We start from the raw sequence: 21,044 nt of genomic DNA, 5'->3' as shown, positions 1-21,044 counted from the left end.
TTGAAATAAAGTCTTGCAAGTGAGAAAATCAGACAAACAGTGGGCAGCTGTTAAATTTCCCCTACACAGAAAAGCAGGGGAAGTTTATTGAAACCAGGAGACTTCTTTTTTTTGGGAACTTGGAAATTGAACTTCTATTTTTTTTTCACATTACCATAACACCTTTGCACAGAAGGCAATGCCTGATACAGCCCTCCTGCAAAGAGTGGATGGACTGTGGGAGACTGGATTTCTGTGTGACTCCCTCAGCTCAGTATCCTTCAAAACCTGCCTTACAGTTTTCAGACTCTAAGTGTTAGTCTTCATGTGGGTGTGTGTTCTTCGTGCTGCAGACTGTAACTGCAGCAGAGAGTGGATTCAAAAATTGTTAATTTTGGTGCTGAGTTATTGTTACTCTGATACTGGGGGCAAAACAGGTGCTGTAGGAGCACCTAGTGAGACTTTCAGGGACAAAATCTGGGGCACAATGGGAGAGGACAGAATGGGATGTTACAAGAAACAAAGGAAGACTTCCAGAACACCACAAAGAAGTTCAGTAACATAGCCAGAGCCACAAAAACCCAGTCTATCCCTTTATCCATTAGACAGTGGCCCATTCTGGGCACATTCATGTTTTATTAAGGTTGCAGCCTCACATTTCACTTGGCATAGCTGCAATGTGTGTGATGTGGTGTGGAGTGAGCTGTGCCACAAGGGAACCTGGGCTGGTGTCCCTTGTGCTCTCATGGTCTTTGGACCATGTTCAAGGGACCCTGTGCACATCTTCAAAGAGAAGTGATGGAGGTTGATCTTCACTTCTCCCACAGCCTCAAAGTGTTCTTGCCCTGGAGTGACCCTGCCCCTTGGAATTCTTGCCTAGTGGGCTCCATTGGGACATTCTCTGAGGGTTCCTTTTTCCTACCACGTTATGCTCATTCAGGCAGTGTGTGGCCCTGTTGACTGCAGAAGGTCTGGCTTCCTTTCTTTATCTCCCTAGCATGCTCTAATGTTTGGTAGTGAAAGATACAAGCAAAAGAAAGCCAAATAATTACTTATCCCAGCCCTAATTCCCTGGGCAGAAGTTCACTTTTCAGTAACTGAAACTGGCTTAATCCTAATCCCCTGCAAATCCCCTTTCCTAAGAGTCTTTGTGAGGCTCCCTTTTTGGTAAGAGCTTCCAAAAAGACTAGTGCTGCTTTTAGGCTGATTTTTTTAAAGCCTATAAATGTTGTACCTGATGTGATGTAATACAAGGACAGTGAATCTCTGAAGCCACAAACCCCTTACTGTATGAATGGGGTTATGAATGTAACAAAACTGGAAGAAGGGCTGTGGTGTTGCAGGCACAAATCTTCTCCAACACCCTCTGTTATTGCTATAAACCTCGTTGCTTGCCTCCCCTGCAAGCTGGCCATTTTCTAGGAGACATTTTCTCCTTTGAAACAATTCCCACTTCTCCTTTTGCTTTGTTGGCTGACAGTGGTGGATGAGGGGATGCACTGGGATAACTTGTCATTGCTGCTTTATTTAGCCAGTAGAGAAAATTTTCCATAGCTGATACATTTGGCACTTGTTTCTGATAATCTGAGTGATGGGCTCTGCTTCTCTGTATTGTCTGTACAAGGAACCAGAGCCTGACTGCCCAGATCAGCTCTTTGTGCTCTTGATGACCCACTAGCTAGGACACTGAATTAGCCTGTCTAAGTTGTAATTCATGGGCTACATGTCTCAGGCATGTATGGAAGTCAAAAAAGATGGAAATCAGTGAGGAATCCTCCTTCATCTTCACAGGGAGGGCAAGAGAGAGATTTGAGGGAAAATTAGATGTTCCTGGCCTTTGCCTAGAGTGGATAGTGAGTTTGCTCCTTGCTGATGAAACCTACACTTTTCTTTTTGCAAACAAATGGGTCAGATTTCCCTGTCTCCTCACATCCTTCTTTTACGTCTTAGTTCTTTACCTCTTAGTTCTCATCTCTCAGTTGTCAGTCCTGGGAAAGGATGAAAGACTGAGTTGTACAGGTGCTGCCCACACTTCCTCTTCCTTCTCCTTTCTCTGCCACAGGGATCAGGTGGAGCACACCTGGACCAAGGGGAAAAGGACAATTATTTATCATGACAACACAATAGGTAAGCAGCTTTCTTTCAACAGAAATGCTAATTAAAGGCAGTCTGTGTGTTAATTACGTTTTCCCACATTGTAACCAAGAAATCTAAGAAACTTGCTGGTCTCAGCAGTATAATGGAGAAAGGTTGGTTCTGGGAAATTTATGGTCTAATGCTGAGGGAAACTTCCCTTGTTATCTGTACAGATTTAAGGAGTAGTCTCTTTCTACTGTCTGCTTTACTTATTTCCTTCATAAACCTTTGGACTAATTGGCTTGGATGGCTTTTCTCCTGAAGAAGGATTAGACAAGGAGTTAGGAGGTAGATGAGCATTGAATATGCATTTTAACTATGTTGCTGGTATTCTTCCCCTCCTCCCCCACTTTTTCTTTTAAAATCCCAAACTGCTTCCATCTCCTTTTCACTGTGCATTTCTGATTAAGGGGTCTGATATAACTCTGAAGCTTCATCCAGGCCTTGTGGCAGAGTTATTTGGTAATTGCTTCTCCTCCTCTATGAGCTCAACTCTCACCCCAGCTCAGCATGCACAGCTCTGAGGAGCAGGGTCATGGTGGCTCATCCCAAGCTAAGTCCTAGATCAGTCCTAGATCTAGCTGCATCTCCCTAGCCTACAGTGAGCATGAAGTCCTAGATGGCATCATGTCCAGTGCAGTGCCAAATGCATTCCCCCACCTTGCTTGCAGAGGAAAAGTCATTTTCAGGCCACTGACACCCCTTGTTGCTGAGGTGCCTCATGGTCAATGAGTGAGCCTTAGGGTGTTTCCAGAGCCTGAACTAATCCAAATAGCTAAGCAGAGGGAGAAGAGAGGTACCCAAGTGACACTGGCTCAGCTATCCTTGAGGACTTTCTATTTTACTGGCTTTTACTGCTTTTGCTAAATCTACCAGCCCTTACCTTTCTGCAAAGTGTGCTTAGTATAAATTGATAGCCCCAAGGTAAGGGAGTCCTGGCTTTAATGAGAGCATTGACTTGAGTTTACTGATGTGCAAACATAAGGCTTTGGGAGAAGACCTGTGCTCCTGAATCTAATTCTCTGTGCTTCACTGCTCCAGAGACTCACTTGTCTGGGACTGAGAGAGTTGCATATTGTTATGCTTAATTTTAGGAGCTGTCTAGGAAATGACCTTCCCAGCCTCCAGGCTGAATAGGACTTACACCAGCTTCCCCTTGTGTCCATGGGTCATTTATATTTTATGTCAAGGGACAGCATAGCTCAGATCATAGTGCTTTTCAGAGAAAGGAGATAGTTCCACTATCAGCTGAGATTTAATACTTCCACAGCAGGCAAAGCTTGTCATATCAATTTGTTGTTCTGGCCCATTCCCAGGCAACATGCCATTCCCTGGTACAAAAGCTCCTATTGTTGCCATTGGGCTGATTCCTAACATGCTCAATGCTTCCTCCCTCACAGAAGTGCCATATGCAGTATGAAATACAATTTTAAGGCTTGTAGATTGTAACTAATTCTCAGCAATCCAAAAGAGCAGACTATGATAATTATCTTAGGAAATCTTAGGAGCTGTCTGAAGATGAGCAGGAGATGGAGAAATTAGTCTACTATTACAAGCTTTAATTCTTCCAATTATTCAAAACACATTTAATAAAACATTCTATCTTTTGGCAAGAGAAACTTTGATTAAAATTTGTGGGGGAAAGAGGAGATAAAGGAGCAGGTCCTTGACTCAGGAAATCATACCTGTCCTGTGGAGAGCTGCTGTACCATTTGGTTATGCCTGTATGAGAGAATTAAACACCTTTGAGGAGCTGGAATTCAATCAGAGAATAATAAATGGATTTAGGGCAGAGTGGACCATTGGAGGTCTTGTAGTTCAAGCCCCTGCTTAAAGTAAGGTGGACCTCAAAGTTGTGTTAGGATGGTATGATCTTGCCCAATATACCCTGAAAATATCCCAAGGATGAGGCTTCCATGGGCTTTCTGGGCAACCTGTTCCAGGATTTACCCACTCTAGCTCTAGTGATGAAAAATTTAGCTTGGTTGGATTTCCCCTTGTTGCAACTTCTGGCCTTTGAGTCTTGTCCTCTCTCTGTGCACTTCTGGGAAGGATCTGGCTTTCTCTTCAATAGCCAACCCCATTAGGAAGTGCAAGTCTGCAGTCAGGTCCTGCCCTTAATCTTTCTCAGACTAAACAAACATACTTTCATTACCCTTCTGTGTTATGTGCTCCAGCCCTCTAATCATCTTGGTGGTCCTCTCGGTGAACTCTCTTCAGTTTTTCAGCATCTGTGTCTGGCTGGGATTTCCTTGAGTGCTGGGGAGATAGGAATCATCAATCCCTTGGCTGCTGAAGTGAGGAGGATTTCAGCACATGCTTGGAGTGTCTCTAAGTGCTTTCCTGGAGCTGGAACAAAGCTCTAACCACAGAGGTTTTGAAGTTGCTCAGGGTCTTGTTCAGCTGAGTCTTGAGCAACACCAAGGACAGAGATTACACAATTTCATGGTAAAAGGATCTGGGATAGCTCACAAATTGTCCTTAAGAGATGACTGTTTCTCCTTGTTGACTTTAAAGAGATGCAAACATTGATAGTTCAGATTTTGATGTAAATTTAATTGCCCTATTATGAGGTTGATGCCTACAAGATAATGTCCTTACACAGCCTGTCTTAGCTTAGATCTGCTTCTGTAGGGGTGGGTGGTGAGTCAGGTGTGAGCAGGGTAGAGCAGGTATGCTCTCCTCTGCTCAGTGGTGTGGCAGTTTGGGTTTGAATGAGGATGTTGCATGGGTATTGTGGTGGTAAATGTGTTCAGATTTCCAAATGGGGAAGGCAGAAAGTGGGTAAACTTTGTATCATCCACATCAGAAAATCATCATGGTAAATCCCATTTCCTACATATACTCTGGAGATCACCAGTTTTCAAATGAGTGGATGTTTCCCCTGGTGACTGAAATGTTCTCAGACTTGATTTTGAGGAGTGTGATGTGGTGCTAAAATATGGGGATTTTTGTGTTTTTTAAAGCTCCAAGTCACCTGAAAACATCAAACTGGGTTTGAGTCAGTTTTACCCTTTTCAGTGATGGGCATATTAATTCAACACTTCAAAAGCTTCCAGCTCACACAAGCCCCCTCATTGTGCCCTTCAATCTTCCTTTGATATTTTGATTGAGACCTTCTTCAGAGACCTAGGTGAAGGGTTGGAGTGACCATGAGATAATAGCCATGTGTCCTGTCTGCATGTGAGCTACACTGAGAGCTGCTCCAATTATTAATGATCCTGTTCCCCTCTGTCTCCTCTGAAAAAATCTTGATACCCAGGCTGGGTCAAGCCTGAATGAAGAATGAGTCCATTACACTCTTAGTGTTAGGTCTAATGTCTTAATAGAAAAAAACTTTAAAAGACTGTAAAACTCTTCCAACCAGCCCTTCTGCCTCAGTTGGACAGGCTGTTGAAAGGCTCTTTGTATTACTGTTGGTTTTGGAAATCCCTGGATCACAGAGCTGTATGTGAGCAGCAGATCAGTCTTTTTTAGCTGTTCCCAGATGAGAAGTATCCCAGGAGCCTACAATTTTTTCCTTTTCCTGTGGGGAACAAGAGCTGCTGGGAGGAATTATTTCAGTCTTGTGAGATCTTATAGTCACTAAGCTCTGAAAGTTGCTTTTTGGAATTGTCAATTTGTTTTTGGCAATTATTCCTTGCTGTCCTGCTCTTTGCAGTCCTGAGGAAGATTTCCATCCCACCTAAATGCTCTCTTTTTCTTTGGAGAATAATTCTGCTTGACCCCTTTGACTTTAAAAACAAGGTTTTTGGTGCTTTGCCCCACATCTTAGCCAAGATATATCAGTTCTGCTGTTCCTCAATGCACTGAAAGTAATGCCTACACTGAAATTGTATCCAAGAAGTTTCCCTCCTTGTTATGGTGGCTGTTGTGGAAACCCAAGATTTGTGCCCTTGGTTTATCCTCTGGGAGGGACAGTTCTGCTCCACAGAGCCCAAGGCATTCTGCCAATTCCCCACTGTTGTTTTCATCCCCTGACCTTTCTCCTGGCTTACCCCCCTCCCATGTCAAGCGTGAGAGGCAGTGGAAGGAAGATGGAGTTACAGCTTCCTAGACATTTGGCTGTTTTGTCTTTTGTACATCACTTTGTGGCTGACAGGACCTTACTTTTTTTCTTCAGAAAATGCCTTGCATAGTAATCTCTGTGCATTAGCTGATCACAACATAAATGCTTGTCCATTAATCCAATGTCTTCCTGTGTGTCTTTCATCTCCATGCTTTCCAGCATTCTCCTGTTTCACTTTTCCCCCTCTTTTGTCTTTAACTCTGCTTAATACAATCCACCTCAGTACCACAACTCCAGGCTACAGGAACAGGGACAGATACTGTACTCAGATTGATGGACTCAGTTTATAAACCTCCACCTGATTCTGAAGTGCTCTGCAAAGTCCAGTCTTCATGGGACTGTGACAATGATGTCCCTTTCCACTATTTCTTTATCTGCTAATAATAGAGGCCTAATAACTTTTCTTCTGTAGTAACATGTTAATATGCTCCAGCTTATTTCCAGAGAATTCAACTATTGCTATTATTTATTTATTTATTTATTTATTTATTTATTTATTTATTTATTACTCTTTTACCTTCTGGTATTTTGGTAGCTTGAGAGCAAAACTCAGTGCACAGTAGGCTGAGGATTTCTCTGGCCTAACTTCTCCTGAGTCTATCATGCAGATTTCTATATCTGAGCTCCTGGGCTCTCTGTATGGGCACTGCAGAGATGTATGAACTCTAAGCATCATGCAAGGGCAGCTGAACCAGCTTGAGCCAAAGGACTATATATCATAATATATATCATAACCACCCTGGACAACCTGTTCTAGTGTCTGACCAACCTCACAGCTCAAGAACTTCTTAAATCAAGAGCTGTATGTGAGTTCATTGGTTCTTGATGGACTTTTCTTCCATTCATGGATGTTGTGGTATTTTTGGTCCATGTGAATATTTGAGATGTGCAGTGGCCACAAGTGCCACAGTTCAGCTTTGCAGACAGTAAGAAAATACCCCCTTTTGTTTCACTTTTTATTTTAATTGAAAAAACCAGCACTTTCAGTCCCTTTATCTCCCTTCCTCACTTACACTTTCTGTGTGGTCTCTCTCATCTCCCAGTTGCCTGTCTTCCAGGTAGAAGAGGGTTAGTTGCAATTTAACACCTTTCTCTTAAACGTCTCTGAGTTCTCTGCATGACTTCTGAGTGGGGAGAGAGGTGTGATGTGGATCTAGTAATGCAGACACTTGTCTGGGTATGGATATTGAATGGTTATACAGTGACACCGTGGTGGTTTCTAACAATTCCTAGGGCTTCTTCTCTGGTTATTAATGAATATTGGTTTTTACATTTTCACAGAACTTTTACTACTCCAAGACTCCTATCATGTGTTATTTTGTTTTACTTTACATTGTCTTTTATTTGGGATTTTTGACCAAACTTCAGTACCTGCAGTAAATTTGGCAGAACTTTCACTGTGTGGCACTTTAGACCTGGGCTGTGTGTGTGCTGATTTTTCTCCTTTTTGCTGAATGACTGCTTGTGGTGATCCAGGAAGGCCTTTGTTGAAATTAGGAGACAGAACTTCAGAAGGAGTAGTCAAACAGGCTAGGGAATGTTTTTGGTTGTGAAACATCTGGACACTAAGTCATTATGTAAAACTCATAACAAATTTTTTAGATTTCGTTATCTTAAACTCTGTTCCTGTGGCACTCTCCATGTTTGCATCAGAGTAAATCTAATTAATAAACACAGATGTGAAGACTAAACAAATCCTGAAAGGTGATATTGTTACAGTGCTTACTCAGCAGTCAGAGTGCCAAGTGCCATTTCCATTGTCTGGAGCAGCAGTTTGCTTGAATGATAACATTGTTTATAAAGGCCAGTGATGCTGCTTGTGCAGGAGATGTACCTGGGAGAGCCTTTTCTTTCTTCCCTCTGTTGCAGGACAATTCAGTATAACTAATAGACATCTCTGTATGAGCAGAGATGTTTGGGTTTGGTGTTTTTTTTTTTTTTTTTTTTTTTTCTCTTTTTTTTTTTTCTTTCTTTCCCCAAGCTGTTTTAAAGGAGACTAAGGCTTGTCAATGCATCCTGAGAAGCTATTACATCACAGAATCACTGAGGTTGGAAAAATCACAGAATCATAAAATAATTTAATTAAAAAATACCTCTAAGATCATCTTATCCAGCTTTTCTGCTTAGAGCAGGGTCATCTACAGCAGGTTGTTCAGGGCTTTCTTTAGCTGGATTTTGAATGTCTGGAAGGTTGGAGACTGCATGATGTGTCTGGGCAACCCACTCCAGAGTTTGATCACTCTCACAGTTACACATACATGTTTAAATGAAATATCCTGTATTTGATTTTGTTCCCATTGCTTCTTGTTCATTCAGTGGACACCAATAAGAAGAGTCTGGCTCTGTATTCTTTACTCCCTGTCCCATCAGTTATTTATACACATGGACAAGATCCCCCTTGTCCAGTCTAAGCAGTCCCAGCTTTCTCAGCCTCTCCTTATGTAACAGATGCTCCATCCCTTGAGTTTTGTGGCCCTTTGATGGTCTCATACCAGTGTGTCAGTTTCTTTTTGCACAGGGATGTTCAGAACTGGACATAACACTCCAGCTGGGTCTCACCAGTGCTGAGGGGCAGGTTTTCCTCTCCTGACCTGCTGCTGATGCTCCTACCAAAGGCTGGCTTTGCTGTGAGGGCCCATTACTGGCTCATGGTCACCTTGGCATCCATCAGGACACTTCTGGTTCTTTGCTACCAAGCTGCTTTTCAACCTGCTGTTCCCCAGCATGGTGCACATGCTCCCTATGAGCAGTCCTGGCATTTTCCTTTAGTTAAAATTAATGAGATGTTTGCTCATTTCTGCAGACTTTCAGATTCCCTTTGAATGATGGAACAACCATCTGGTCTATCAACTGCTCCTTCCTGTTCTGTGTCATCTGCAAGTATGCAGATGCCATGCACAGATGCAGAAGTGTTCCTCAGTGTTAGAAAACATAACATTAGCCTCAACAGCAGAAAACCTGGGTGCAGGTCCCTGTCCTGACCCAAACCAGGATAGTATAGGAGGGAATATTCTTCAATCTAAGGTGTCTGAAGAGAAAAAAAACCAAACAAGCATAAACCAAAAAACAAATCATCTTTTCTGGGGAGGGTTGATGTGTCTCAATCCAGCATGGAGTTGGGATAGAGCAAGGACATGCACTTAGATGCAGCAACTCAGGAATGCTCCCAGGTCTTGCAGTCTTTTGCTGTAACACTGTCCATATATGAGCACAATCCTCACTGACTTTTCCAGCAGCTGCCCCTGAATCTGTTTGGGCTGTGGTGTGTTGTGGTCTGGAATACAATAGGTACGAGGAAAACGTGTGCTGTGCATGTAGCTGCTGTTACAGCTGTGAGCCAAAGAGCCCTTCAAAGGTTTACTTTGCTAAAGAAATCCCTTTCTCTAACTTATTAGCCAAAACAACTGCTCTGTGTCAAAGCAATACAAATAGCTTTTAGTCAGAAAGCTTTTCTAGCTGCTGTTTCACTGGGGCCTGTCTGCCCTGCCCTGCTGTCCCCATAAAGGGGTGAGTGCAGTACTCAGCTTCATAAATTCCACTGTCGGCTTGCTATTGTCCCTTTGTTCTTCGTTGCCAAGGAAGCCAAATATTATTTCTGTCCTTGAAAGAAGTTGCAAATATGGGGAATGGCTTCAGTAAAAGGTGGGGAGAAATACCTTTTGTGTTCTCTCTTATTGCTTTTATAGAGCTGATTTGGGTGATGTGGTAGAATGGGACTGTTCTGTCTTTTCTCTGTTAGTCAGATGTCTTTATTATTATTATTAACTTATATTCCAGACGAGGCAGTTCCCTCTCTTTGTGTATCCTTTCATCCCCTTTGTCACATCCTGAAGTGCTACTGAGTGGTCCTGAATAAAAATCAGTCTGCATTTATATCTCTTTATCCCCAGGTTTTCTGTGACCCCTGCTACTTCACATTTGCATGCCCTGATTTTTTTTTCCTGGTCTTCCCATGGGTACAGATGTAGGATCATCCTCAGCTGATGTCTGGAAAACTGAGATGCAAGTAAAAGTGTTACCAGATGAAGTGTACTGGGAAGTCCATCTGGCTCTGTGGCTTCCAGCCAGAGATGACCATTCTTGATCACAGAATAGAGAATATTTTGGGTTGAAAGGAACCTTAAAGACCACCTCATTCCAGCCCCCTGCCATGAGCACAGACACGTTCCACTAGACTAGGATGCTCAAAGCTTTCCACTTGAGCACCAGGAAGGCATAGCTTGTTTAGGAGGTAGAAAAGAAAGTCCTGCATTAATACTTGATCTTCAGCCCAAGGTACAGAGATGGTCCTGCCTTTACTCCCAAGTGCTCATTTCCTGTCTTTCCCAGGAGGAACATGTGGTAACTTGGGGTTAGGTGACTTCAGGCTGCCTGGGCAGTGTTACAGCTTGGACTGCTGATGCTCAAGATGCCTGTCTATTGATAGTATTGTTTATATCAATAAAAGAGCAATTTACCTGTGAAATCATCGTTCCTGCTATCCTGACAACATTTATCATGGCTTAAAGTTTTCCAGTTGCTGGTGAATAATAAATTTCCTCTTGGCTAAAGTCAATGGCTTAAACAGCAGATGCTGATCTGGCAGTTTTGCCTGGTTGTGGCAGATGCAGCACATTGCATATTCTGTTAAGGCAGTACTTGAGGTTTGTAGCCAGGTCATCAGAGACAGAGCACATCAGAAATTATTATTAGAATAATTAACTTATGAAAACTGACTTTTTAATCTTCCTTTTTTTTTATTTATTTTTTTTACCCCCCTCTTTTTACTGCCTCTCTGAGCTCCCATATTTTCCTGGATTTTTTTTCACCTTTTTGCAAACAGGTATGATTTGGAAATAATAGACCACATGAGAACATAAGGACAGGTCACTTACATGGACAATCTTGCACAAAATCTTTATCTTTTCTCCTTTTTACTATTTTAAGTCTGCTCTCTGTTCCTCCAGTTTCAAGTGACCCAGTCTCCACAATCCTTCCAGCTGATTCTTGCTGTCAGGATAAGCTCCTGAGACCCCACTTCCAATTGACAAAAGAGAAAGAGATTTTTCTTTTTGTATGTCTACTCTAACCTGTGTCTTCTTTTGTTTTCCCTTTTTAATTTCCTTCTTTTTCCCTTACTCTGCTTTATCCTTTCACTGTTTAGCTTTTTCTATCTTGTCTCAGTCTCTACTCATTTTCTTTCCTCTCTTGGGTTTCATAAAGCTGCCAAGGCCTGGCCAAAGCAAAGAGAAATATGCATTTCACAGGCAAAGGTCATGCAGAGGGCAGCATCATAGCTCTTACTGCAGGTCCTGGGGAAAAGGATGCAAGTTTGTTTCAGAGCTGTTGCTTTCATTAAATTTGACAAATCTACCCTCAATAAGAATAAATAAAATATGGAATGTAAAGCAGAAGGAAAAGGGAGATGTGAAAATCCCAGTGCTGGAAACAAGATTTTGCCTAATTTTTGTATTGTCTTGGGAGGTGAGTTCTGGGAGAATTAAGCACAAGGTCTCTAGTCTGGAGGGAAATCACAAATGTGGGTTCTCTGCAGTGTCTCAGAAGAGTTCATGCTGTATGTCTGTGAGTAATAGCTGCCCTTCCCAACATAACCTGTGATTTGTCATTATCCCCCAAAATTTTCTGCTTTTTCACTGGAAAAATTACCAGGTGGAAAAGCAATCCAGTGGATTGACCTCCCCAAGTGTGGAGTTTGCCAACCCTACCTATCATTGCACAGCACCAAATGAGAGAGGCCTTGAATTTTAGTTTGCAAGGCAAAAAAAATTTCTAATAAAAATGACCATCGCAGTGCTGAACTGCTTTTTAAAATCAGTGGGGGGAGACTACAGCCTGATTGGAAGAATTTTCCTGTAGGAAAACTCTTCCCTGCCGAGTTGGTATTTGCACATGTAAGTCACACTGTATTATTTCATGCAAGGTAACAGGATTTCAGATTTGTTCCCTGGGATCACAAGAATTGCTCAACGTTTTCACCTGCCAGTTGAAATCTACATTTTTCAGGGATGTGTGGTCACTCTGAGAGCCCCAGAAGTGGCTCCTGGCACTGTGTGCAAAGCACTCACATCTGCTTGTGATGGCTTTAGCAGCAGCTCCCATGGGGTTATGCACTTTTGCCTTCCCTCCTGCCATTTACCCCAGTCTACATAAATCTGCCATTGCCCTGGTCTCATAGTCTTGTCAGAATAATTTATACTGAATGGGCAGAAACCTGCTTATTCAGTGTTGGTGTTTCTTAGTCCTTGTCAGATTGTCATGGCTGAGTTCTGGATGTGCTTAAAGAATTGGTCATTGTGCATAAAGTCTTGTCTGTCACTTGCATGGTCAAATAACCACTTTCTTTGTCCCGGTGTGATATGCTATGCAAAAGCTTTCTATTAATTTGAGTGGTAGCAGGATACTTCCCTGTCACTCCCAGTAAAGCTGTGGGCAAAGGCCAGGCTGATTTTAGGAACATCTGTATCTGCTGTAGCTCTGCTGAGGCTCACAGTTACAGAATGGCTGGTTTAAAGCCCCCTTGCTGCATGTTCTGGGGCAAAACAAAAACTTGCTCTCTGTGTTTGCAATGATGAAAGCCTGGGTTTTGGTGAAATTGGTCCATTTCCAAATTTCCCAAGTTGCTGCTCTATCTCTCATTGTCACACTCTGTGGTGACATGAAGGAGCTGTTACAGACCTTACCAGAGATTAGCATAGTCTGGTTTCATGACAGATGCCAAATATTTCCTATTTCTGGAGAAGACTTGGGACCAAATTTTCTTTGGTACGTGGTGGACTGGTAAATCCTATGCTTTCTAAATACTAGAGATAAAAAAATATAAAGAAAAAAAGTTCATTAATTTGGCACAAGGGGGCTGCTGCCAGGCACTGTGCTTGCCAGTATTGGCTTCTGATATAGCTGAGGGCCCAAGAAGGGATTTGAAGGAGGTAGAGGTGGCAGATGACACAAATTTGATTTCAGGAATTTTAGTGTCTGGACCAGAAGGTGCAAAACAGTTATCAGTCTCTTGCCCTGAGACATTGTGATGCTTCTAGGAAAAGCTGGATATGGGAACAGATCATGTTTGAGCAGTTAAACCTGGCTGCAGGAAGACAGCAATCTTTGGGATTTTTTTTTTTTTTTCTTAGCTAGGCTCTCTACACTTGCATTTTAATTTTGTAATGTTGAATTTTTCATAAGATTTGATCAGCTGAAGGGATGGGATCAAAAGGACTTTATTGTGGAAATTCAAGTCCAAATGAACACCAGTGAGACTTTTATTCATGAGGAAAGATGCATTAGTAGTCATGCATGTATCATGAAGTGTTATATGGGTATAATTATGGCAGACTAATTATATCACTGTAGTTTTGCTGTTAAAAATCTCTTGTATATAAACCACCTAGATAAAACTGTCCTTTGAATAAAATAAATCTGCTATAACTTAATTTAGAGGAGCTGCATGGCTGCGATAGTGTAAGTTCTTTATTGCTGCTTAGAATGCAGTGCAAGGGCAGAGTGAGCAGTGCTGTGATTTATGTGTGGGATGACTGTTTTGGAAAGGACTTGGTTGAGAGCCAAGGAGAAGGAGCCAGTTGAAGCAGCTCAGGAAGTATCACCCATGTAGCTCCCTCAGCTGTAAAGTGATGACCTTAAGCCTTACTGCAGCTGTATCTCTGGAATGAAATAGTGCCCAGCTTGTCACAGTGCACGGAATTGACCTTTGGGGGTTGTTGGAAGTACAGTCTAAATCTCTCTCAAAATCACAGCTCTCATTCTCTGAGTACTGAACAAACCCCATAAGGCTTCCCAAGACAACCTGGTTATGCTATAAGATGTATTTTATAAATTTGATTGCATTATGTGCAATATACTTTATGCATTTGACACATAATACATACTACTGCAAGTGATCTTTTTTTCAATTAAAGCAAGACATTAATATTTATAATGCTGTAACACTACCATATTGCTTATATAATCTATTAATATTTATGAAGTTATGACACTATTCTAACAAAGCATTCTAAGAAATTTAGTGCTGCAAAAAATGAACTCCTCAGTTATAGTGAGGCTCAGGTTCTCCTGCGACTTAAATTAAGTAAAATATTCTGCAAAGTTGCTTGGTTTTTTTAACACACGTGTGTGTGCATATGTCTACATATAAATATATTTCTTATGTACACACACACACACACACACACACACACATATGTACAGACACATGGAATTTTTAGTCCCCAGATGCAGGCAGCTGTGGTGCTGAGCAGCTGTTCCTGACAGAGTGTGGGTGGGTCAGGCAGATCACTCGGCTCACAGGCAGAAACACTTGGCTTCCACAAACACAAACAGCACCAGTGGCCTCATCCTGCTCCCTTCTCCAGCTGAGCAGCATGAAAGCCTGTTAGTAGGAAATATGCACATGCATTCAACGTGGATCCTCTGAAATCTGGCCCCAGAGAATCCATGCAGCACTCAGGTCTGTGATCTCAGTCACCTCACACAGATGGGAGCATGCAGAGGGGTGTTCTTGCTGACTCCTGCTCTTCCCATAGCTGTCCTGGACCTCCTGTAGACAACCCAAAGCCTCTCTGGTCTCAGCAGTATTTGTCTTGTGGCTGCTTTCTTACCTGCCTCCCAAAGCTTTTATTCTACTTGCCAGCCAGCCCAGCTTGATAGCAGTGGTCACAGATGTACCTACACACACTGAGCACCCATCTCTTGCTCCAGTGGCTGGCAGGACACATCCATGGACACTCTGACCTGTGCTCCACTTATGCTTGCTGTCACCATGCATCACATGTACACAAATCACTGCAAGAGGCTTAGATCTAAAACAAGGGAGCAGGAATAAGTAGCTGAAGAGAGGATTGCAAGCTGGTGAAGTCCTGGTGCAGTGCCTTCCAACCAAATTCTCTGTACTGTCAAATTTTGTTGCAAAATTGTGGCTGCCTACAGCTATGCAGCTAGGGAAAAAAGAGTGTTTTTAGAAATTCCTGAAATCCAAAAAAGTGGATGCTCAACACGTGAATCACCAGTCATGATACTGGTGAACAATTGTAGGAGAAACTCTGACAAACTGGAGGGAGTCCAGTGGAGAGCCAGGAGGGTAGTTTGAACCTGAAGCACATGGCATAGGAGGAATGGTGGAGAGGAGAAAGTTAAGCAGGATCCAGATGCTTCCTTCTGCTTCCTGAAAATGGCTGTATATAAACCAAAACTGGACTTCTCTCAGAGGTGCAAACTAACAAGGCAGGAGGCAAGAAATGTGAGTTGTGCCGGGGGAAATTATGAGCACTTATTTGAAAAAAAATAAAAATTGAAAAAAATTTGAATGACAAGGGTGGTAGCCCTGGTAGAGGTGCTCAGAGGCTGGGGAATCCCTATTGTTGGGATTCCTGAAAAAGGTGCTGAGCAGCTTGATTTCACTTTGATATTGACTCTACTCCAAGCAGTAATTTGGGCTGTGTGACCCGCAGGAGGTCCTTCCAGGATAAATATTCCCTGATCCAAGCATTAAAAAAACAAACAAACAAACAAACAAAAACCCCAAAAAAACCTTAAAAACAAAACAAAAAACCCCCCTCTATTTGTCTTTTCAAAATGTGGAACCTCAGAAAGAATAAATCTCCATAGCTGTAAAGTATTTGAAAACTTGTTTTAGAAAAAAAAGTAAGCTCTCAAGAAACTATGGACTTACAGTCTATAGTCAATGAAAATCATCTAAGATGATAGTCAAACAGCAAAAAAGATCTTTTGTATTGAATTTTTAGACTGATTGTTTAAAGTTCTAGACCAAAAATACTTGCAGTTGGAGTTGCTTTTTTAATTCTCCAGAGTAATCCCAACTGTCTGTGGAAAAGCTGTAGTGTTTTATTAAATTTTGTAGGAGTTTAGAGCTAGGGAATTTAAGGGAATAATTAGCTATAATCCTCAATAGTATCTGTGTAATATTCATGCCTGCAGAATTGAAAATGACTGTTTTTATTCCTGTCAGCCCTTGCCTTCACCAATCTAACCTCTAGTACTTTCTCATCCCTACACAAACTTGGGAGACCTATAAAATACTGATCAGCATTTACAAAACCTTACCTTGTTTAACCTTGAAATGTTGGCATTCAGCTGCAGTTCTGAATTCACTCTTCTTTCAAGAAAATCAGATAGTGGGCAGGGAACTATTGACTTAAAATAAAAATATTTTCCTAAATATGCTTACAAGATGTTCAGGTTTGTTCAGAGCTGTATGGTATCTGAAAGGTGAAAGGCTTGGGGAGTAGCTGAACTGAAAGCAAAGCTCTCTATAGAGGGATTGTAATAGCACATTTCAATCTCCAGCATTTGTAACAAAGCAAAACAAACCCTGCTTGTCTGTACTGGGCTGCTCTGTGATTTGAGAGAGCTGCTTTTACTGCTACAACCACAGGATTATCAGTAATGCCTGGTATGAAATGCATTAATTGAGTTCCCTGCTCTGGCTTCAAGCCTTGCCTGGGGTCACATTTCAGCCCTGTTGGCCCATCCTCGTGGCTGTCACTCGACTCCACTGGCTCAGCACTGTTTCTGTGAGATGTTACGAGTATCAGTGCTCTGCCCATAAAGAATAAGCTGAAATTCCCCAGTCCATAGCCTGCCTGAAAACCAGTGTGGTTTGGGGCTGCCTGAACTCCAGAAAAGTATCTGATTAAGGTATCTCCTGCAAAAAGTTTTAGTTCACATTCAGTATCTCTATCTCTATAACATCTGCAAGGAAGGTGAGGAAATAAGAAGAAAATGGCAGCAGATGCTGAAATAAACCAATATGGATTTGGAAAATAAGTGGATTAAAAATAAAAGAATCTGTGTCAACCAGTAACAAGGGAATATTTAATTCACTAGTTAATTGCAGTGTCTCCATGTGTTTCAAATATTGGGAAATTGCTTATTTCTAAGTATAAAGTCCTTTTTTTATTTTTTATTTTTTTAAGAGGTTGATTTGTCTCTATGATATGTATATACTCTTGTATTTGTAACCACAAGAACTCAAAATGGGATATTTTAAGAAGGCATTTCAATAGCTTGGATATAGCTCAATGCAGATGTTTATGAAGCTCTGGCATTAATTATATGTAGTAGTTCATTAACCATTAGAATCCTTCGAATTTTCTTGTAATTTATTAGAAGCTTTGGATCACATCCAAACTGTAAAAAGAGTTAGTTCTATTGTGATTGTCTCTATTCTTCCAGCACATTCCTACAGAGATGTTCCCTGGTGAAAGACAAAATCTCTGCTCTGAGGAATGGCAAGCTGGTGCTTTGCTCTGTGCCTTGTCAAGCAAAACTAGAACTGGTTTTAGTGGAGCAGGAGAAGAGAACTTGCTGGTTTTAGACATCCATGGTTAAATGGAATATATGAATGAATGTTTGTGTGCTCTGCTGTTATCATAGAACAGTTACAGACTCATAGACTCATGGAATCATAGAACAGCTTGTGTTGGAAGGGACTTTAAAGACCATCTCATTCCAACCTCCTGCCATACTCAGGGACATCTTCCACTATCCCAGGTTGCTCCAATTTCCGTCCAACCTGGCCTTGAACATTTCCAGGGATGGGGCAGCCTGTGCCTCACCACCCTCACAGTAAAGAATTTCTTTCTAAGAGGAGATTTTTCTAGTTTAAAACCATTCTGCCTTGTCCTATCACTTCGTGCCCCCATTAAATGTCCCTCTCTGGGCTTGTTGTAAAGCCCCTTCATATTCTGGAGGCTGTATTTTCCTTCTTCTGGATGGGGTGGAAGCTCTTATGCCATCTGTGCTTTTGTGAACTGCTCCATCAGCTGCTTTGGTTTCAAAAAGGAAGGGCTGTAGCTCCATGAGAGTAATAAAAGAGGATGTTTAGGTTTACAGTTCCTGTAAAATGGTGATATTCTGTATGAAACTGCTGTGTTTCTCTTTCCTCCATATGTGTTAGGATTTAGAACTGACTGTTAAATTGCAACTGATCATTTCCTGGAGAGGCAATGGTTGAAATGATTCTTGGGAGCTGACATTGCTGGGTGGGATAAAGTTACAGTCAGCATTAAACACTGTGTTTGGTGAGTAGTGGAGAATAATTGCTGATGACTGATAGCAGGTAAACCCCACACTTTGGAAAAATAAATTCCAAGTGGTATTTGAAGGGAACATTTCCTTCTTTTTTTGAGGAAAAGGTGTTCTATCATTTTTGTGATGCATTTCTTTTGGTTGTTTATTCTGTCTCCAGTGTAAATCCCTGCTTTGGTGGTGACAGTGTTTTTTTTTTTTTTTTAATTAAGGAAACGTTTGACTCTGGAGTTCTATACATTGATTTAATTTGGAAGCAGGAAATCCCACTGTCAAAGATTCCACATCCTTAGCACAATCCTTAAGAAAAAATAAGTGCTATCCCCAAAACATTTTGAGATTGTTTTTGTTATCCCAGGTTTTCAAAACATAAAGTATTTAAAAAAGGTTTTATGGGCTTAGTTCTCTAGATTTTTTTGTTGCTTTTACCATGTTTTCAAATGAAATACATATTTTTTAGAGAAAAGCCCAGATTACCACCAGCTCTAATATTGTCTTACCCTGGTATGCAAGTGCCATCAAACACCTGCCATTGGCTTCATGTTTAAGTATTTCATTCAGCAAAGAGAGTCCCAGTAGTTCCCTCCCTGGTATCACATGTAAGTATATAAAAGTTACTTGGAGACTTGTTACCAAAAATTCAACAAGGGCTGAAAGTAATTCAGATTTTGGGTTACTGAACCATGAATCAATGGGTAATGAAATGCCAACACTTTCAAAAGAACTACCAATGAAATAATACAAATCTGACACTCTTAAAGAGAAAAAAAAAATGCAATAATTCTCTACAGCCTTTTGCACTTTGAAGAACATCATCTCCTCTGTGACCATGCCTGTGCCTAATTCAGTATCTTCTCTCTGACAGTGGTCAGAGCCAGAGTTTCAGACATTGTGCTTTGTTTATTATGAGTCAGTCACCATCAAAGCATTCAATCCCTTCAATATCTTGAGCTTGAGTGAACTCAAGTTATTTTGAGATTGCTGATGGAAGATGAGAGGAAGGAGCTGTTTCAACAAGTGATCTGCACTAATTGCAGGGGCTGAAACCTTTCCTGATCCTGAACTGGCAATATGAAAGGCATGCTGTAGGAGGCTGTTCTGACAGGGTAGTTGAATATGCAGAGGAGACAGAAGAGTCTTGACTGCACTTTGCTTGTATTTCTCTGGCTCCTTAATAGGGTGGCCTAAGGGAAAAGTCTTAATGCACTGAAGTAACAGCATGGAAAGTGCATTTCAATATTTTGTGTTGTATTCTGATTCTATTTCTGGTTTGCTTGCCCTGCTGGCCATCCTGCATAGCTGCTTTACTTTTGAGGGAGAAAGCTGAACTAATTCCAGGACTAGGTGTGCAGCACCCCCAGGGCATGTATTCTACCAGCTGGGGAAGGAGGTCCACCCCAGTAGTTCATTTTGTCCTGGAGTGCTTCCTTGAACAAGTGAGATAAAGGCACTAAATTAAATAGTGCTTTTTGCTGATATGATGCAGCCCTGTCACTCACTCTGATAACTGGGGCTGTGTCTTAGCTTTTTTCTTGTGAGCAAATGCTGCCCTTGGGACTTAGAAATTAATATGCTTATTTGAGTAAATATTTATTTGGCACACACCTCGAGGCACTGGAGCAACAGAACTGTTAAGTAAGAACTACAGGCTAAAATTTAGAGAAATCAAAGAATCCAGCCTCCAGAGTGGTAGCTTGAGTGATGAAGCTAAACTACTGTATGTTGGTTTTCTTTAGGAATAGTAACTGTAGTTGTTTTAGACACCTTGAAATTTGTTGAGACTAGTGGTCTTGTGAATTAAGTTTTGGTGTTGGCATGGAAGAAGAGCTATTCCCAGTAAAATATCTGGATATGGGTCATCTAGAAGAAAAAGCTTGGGAAAGTGGGATCTAATTATGTTTTAAAGCACCTAAAGGTATAGACAAAATGGAACCAGTCTTCTCTCAGAAAAGTTTCACTGTGATAGTTGTTAAGCTTTGGCACAGAGTGCTCAGAGAGGTTGTGGAGGCTCCACCCTTGGGGATGTTCAGGATTGGGAAAGCTGGACTAAACTGACCCTGCTTTGAACAGAAGGCTGGACTAGGTGACTTGCAAAGGTAAAAATCTAAATCATTCTGTGATTATGGGTCACTAAGAGAACATTATTTTTGAAAAACATTATTTTTGAAAAACAAGTTTTATGTTCCCTTTTAGGAATTTTCACAGGGATTGTTTCTTTAATTGTTTTGTGCTTTTTCTCTATTCTATCTCTTAAGAGTATAGCAGCAGTCATTCCACCATGTCCTCTCTCTGTCTTCCTGCACAGAGGAAGAGGAAGACAGGGACATTGTGGCTGTTTGTAGGCTTGTGTGGTTGGCAGTAGTGGGAAGGGGATTTTTCAAACCCATTGCAGAGAGGAGATCTGTGGGGTTGAATGTAACCATGGCTGACACTGACACGGGACATGTTGTAGTGTTCCCTGTATGGATGTCTCTGTATCAGTAACATGGAGACTTCCCCAAGTGTGGAAAAATTAGGATTGTTTGGGAGCTCCCATGGCAACCTGACTGTAATCAGCTCTTTTGACTCAGTGTTATTTTAATGAGACTGTCCCCTGCTTTATTCTTGTCAAAAACTTTATTATAGTGGGTAACATAATCCTCTAAGAAACAAGGAGAGAGAGATTTGGTTCTGTGCAGTGTTTTCCTTCTAAAAAGATTGTGACTGTGTAGAATTAGAAAGGAATCAAAGCTCTGAGGAAGTGTCAAAGGCCTAGAACAGAAGGTTCAGCCAGAAGAATTAAAATGGTATAATGTGAATTAAA

General features: G+C 41.5%; 1 protein-coding gene across 1 annotated transcript in view; it reads left to right on the top strand.

Moving 5' to 3' along the window:
• LOC130251671 (protein eva-1 homolog C-like) overlaps nt 1-21,044 on the top strand; it is a 199,308-nt gene that overhangs the window by 33,605 nt on the left and 144,659 nt on the right. The gene's annotated exons all lie outside the window — the stretch shown is intronic.

Source organism: Oenanthe melanoleuca, chromosome 3, assembly GCF_029582105.1.
Source record: "Oenanthe melanoleuca isolate GR-GAL-2019-014 chromosome 3, OMel1.0, whole genome shotgun sequence".
Taxonomy (NCBI): Eukaryota; Metazoa; Chordata; class Aves; order Passeriformes; family Muscicapidae; genus Oenanthe; species Oenanthe melanoleuca.
This window is presented reverse-complemented; position numbering and strand designations above follow the sequence as displayed.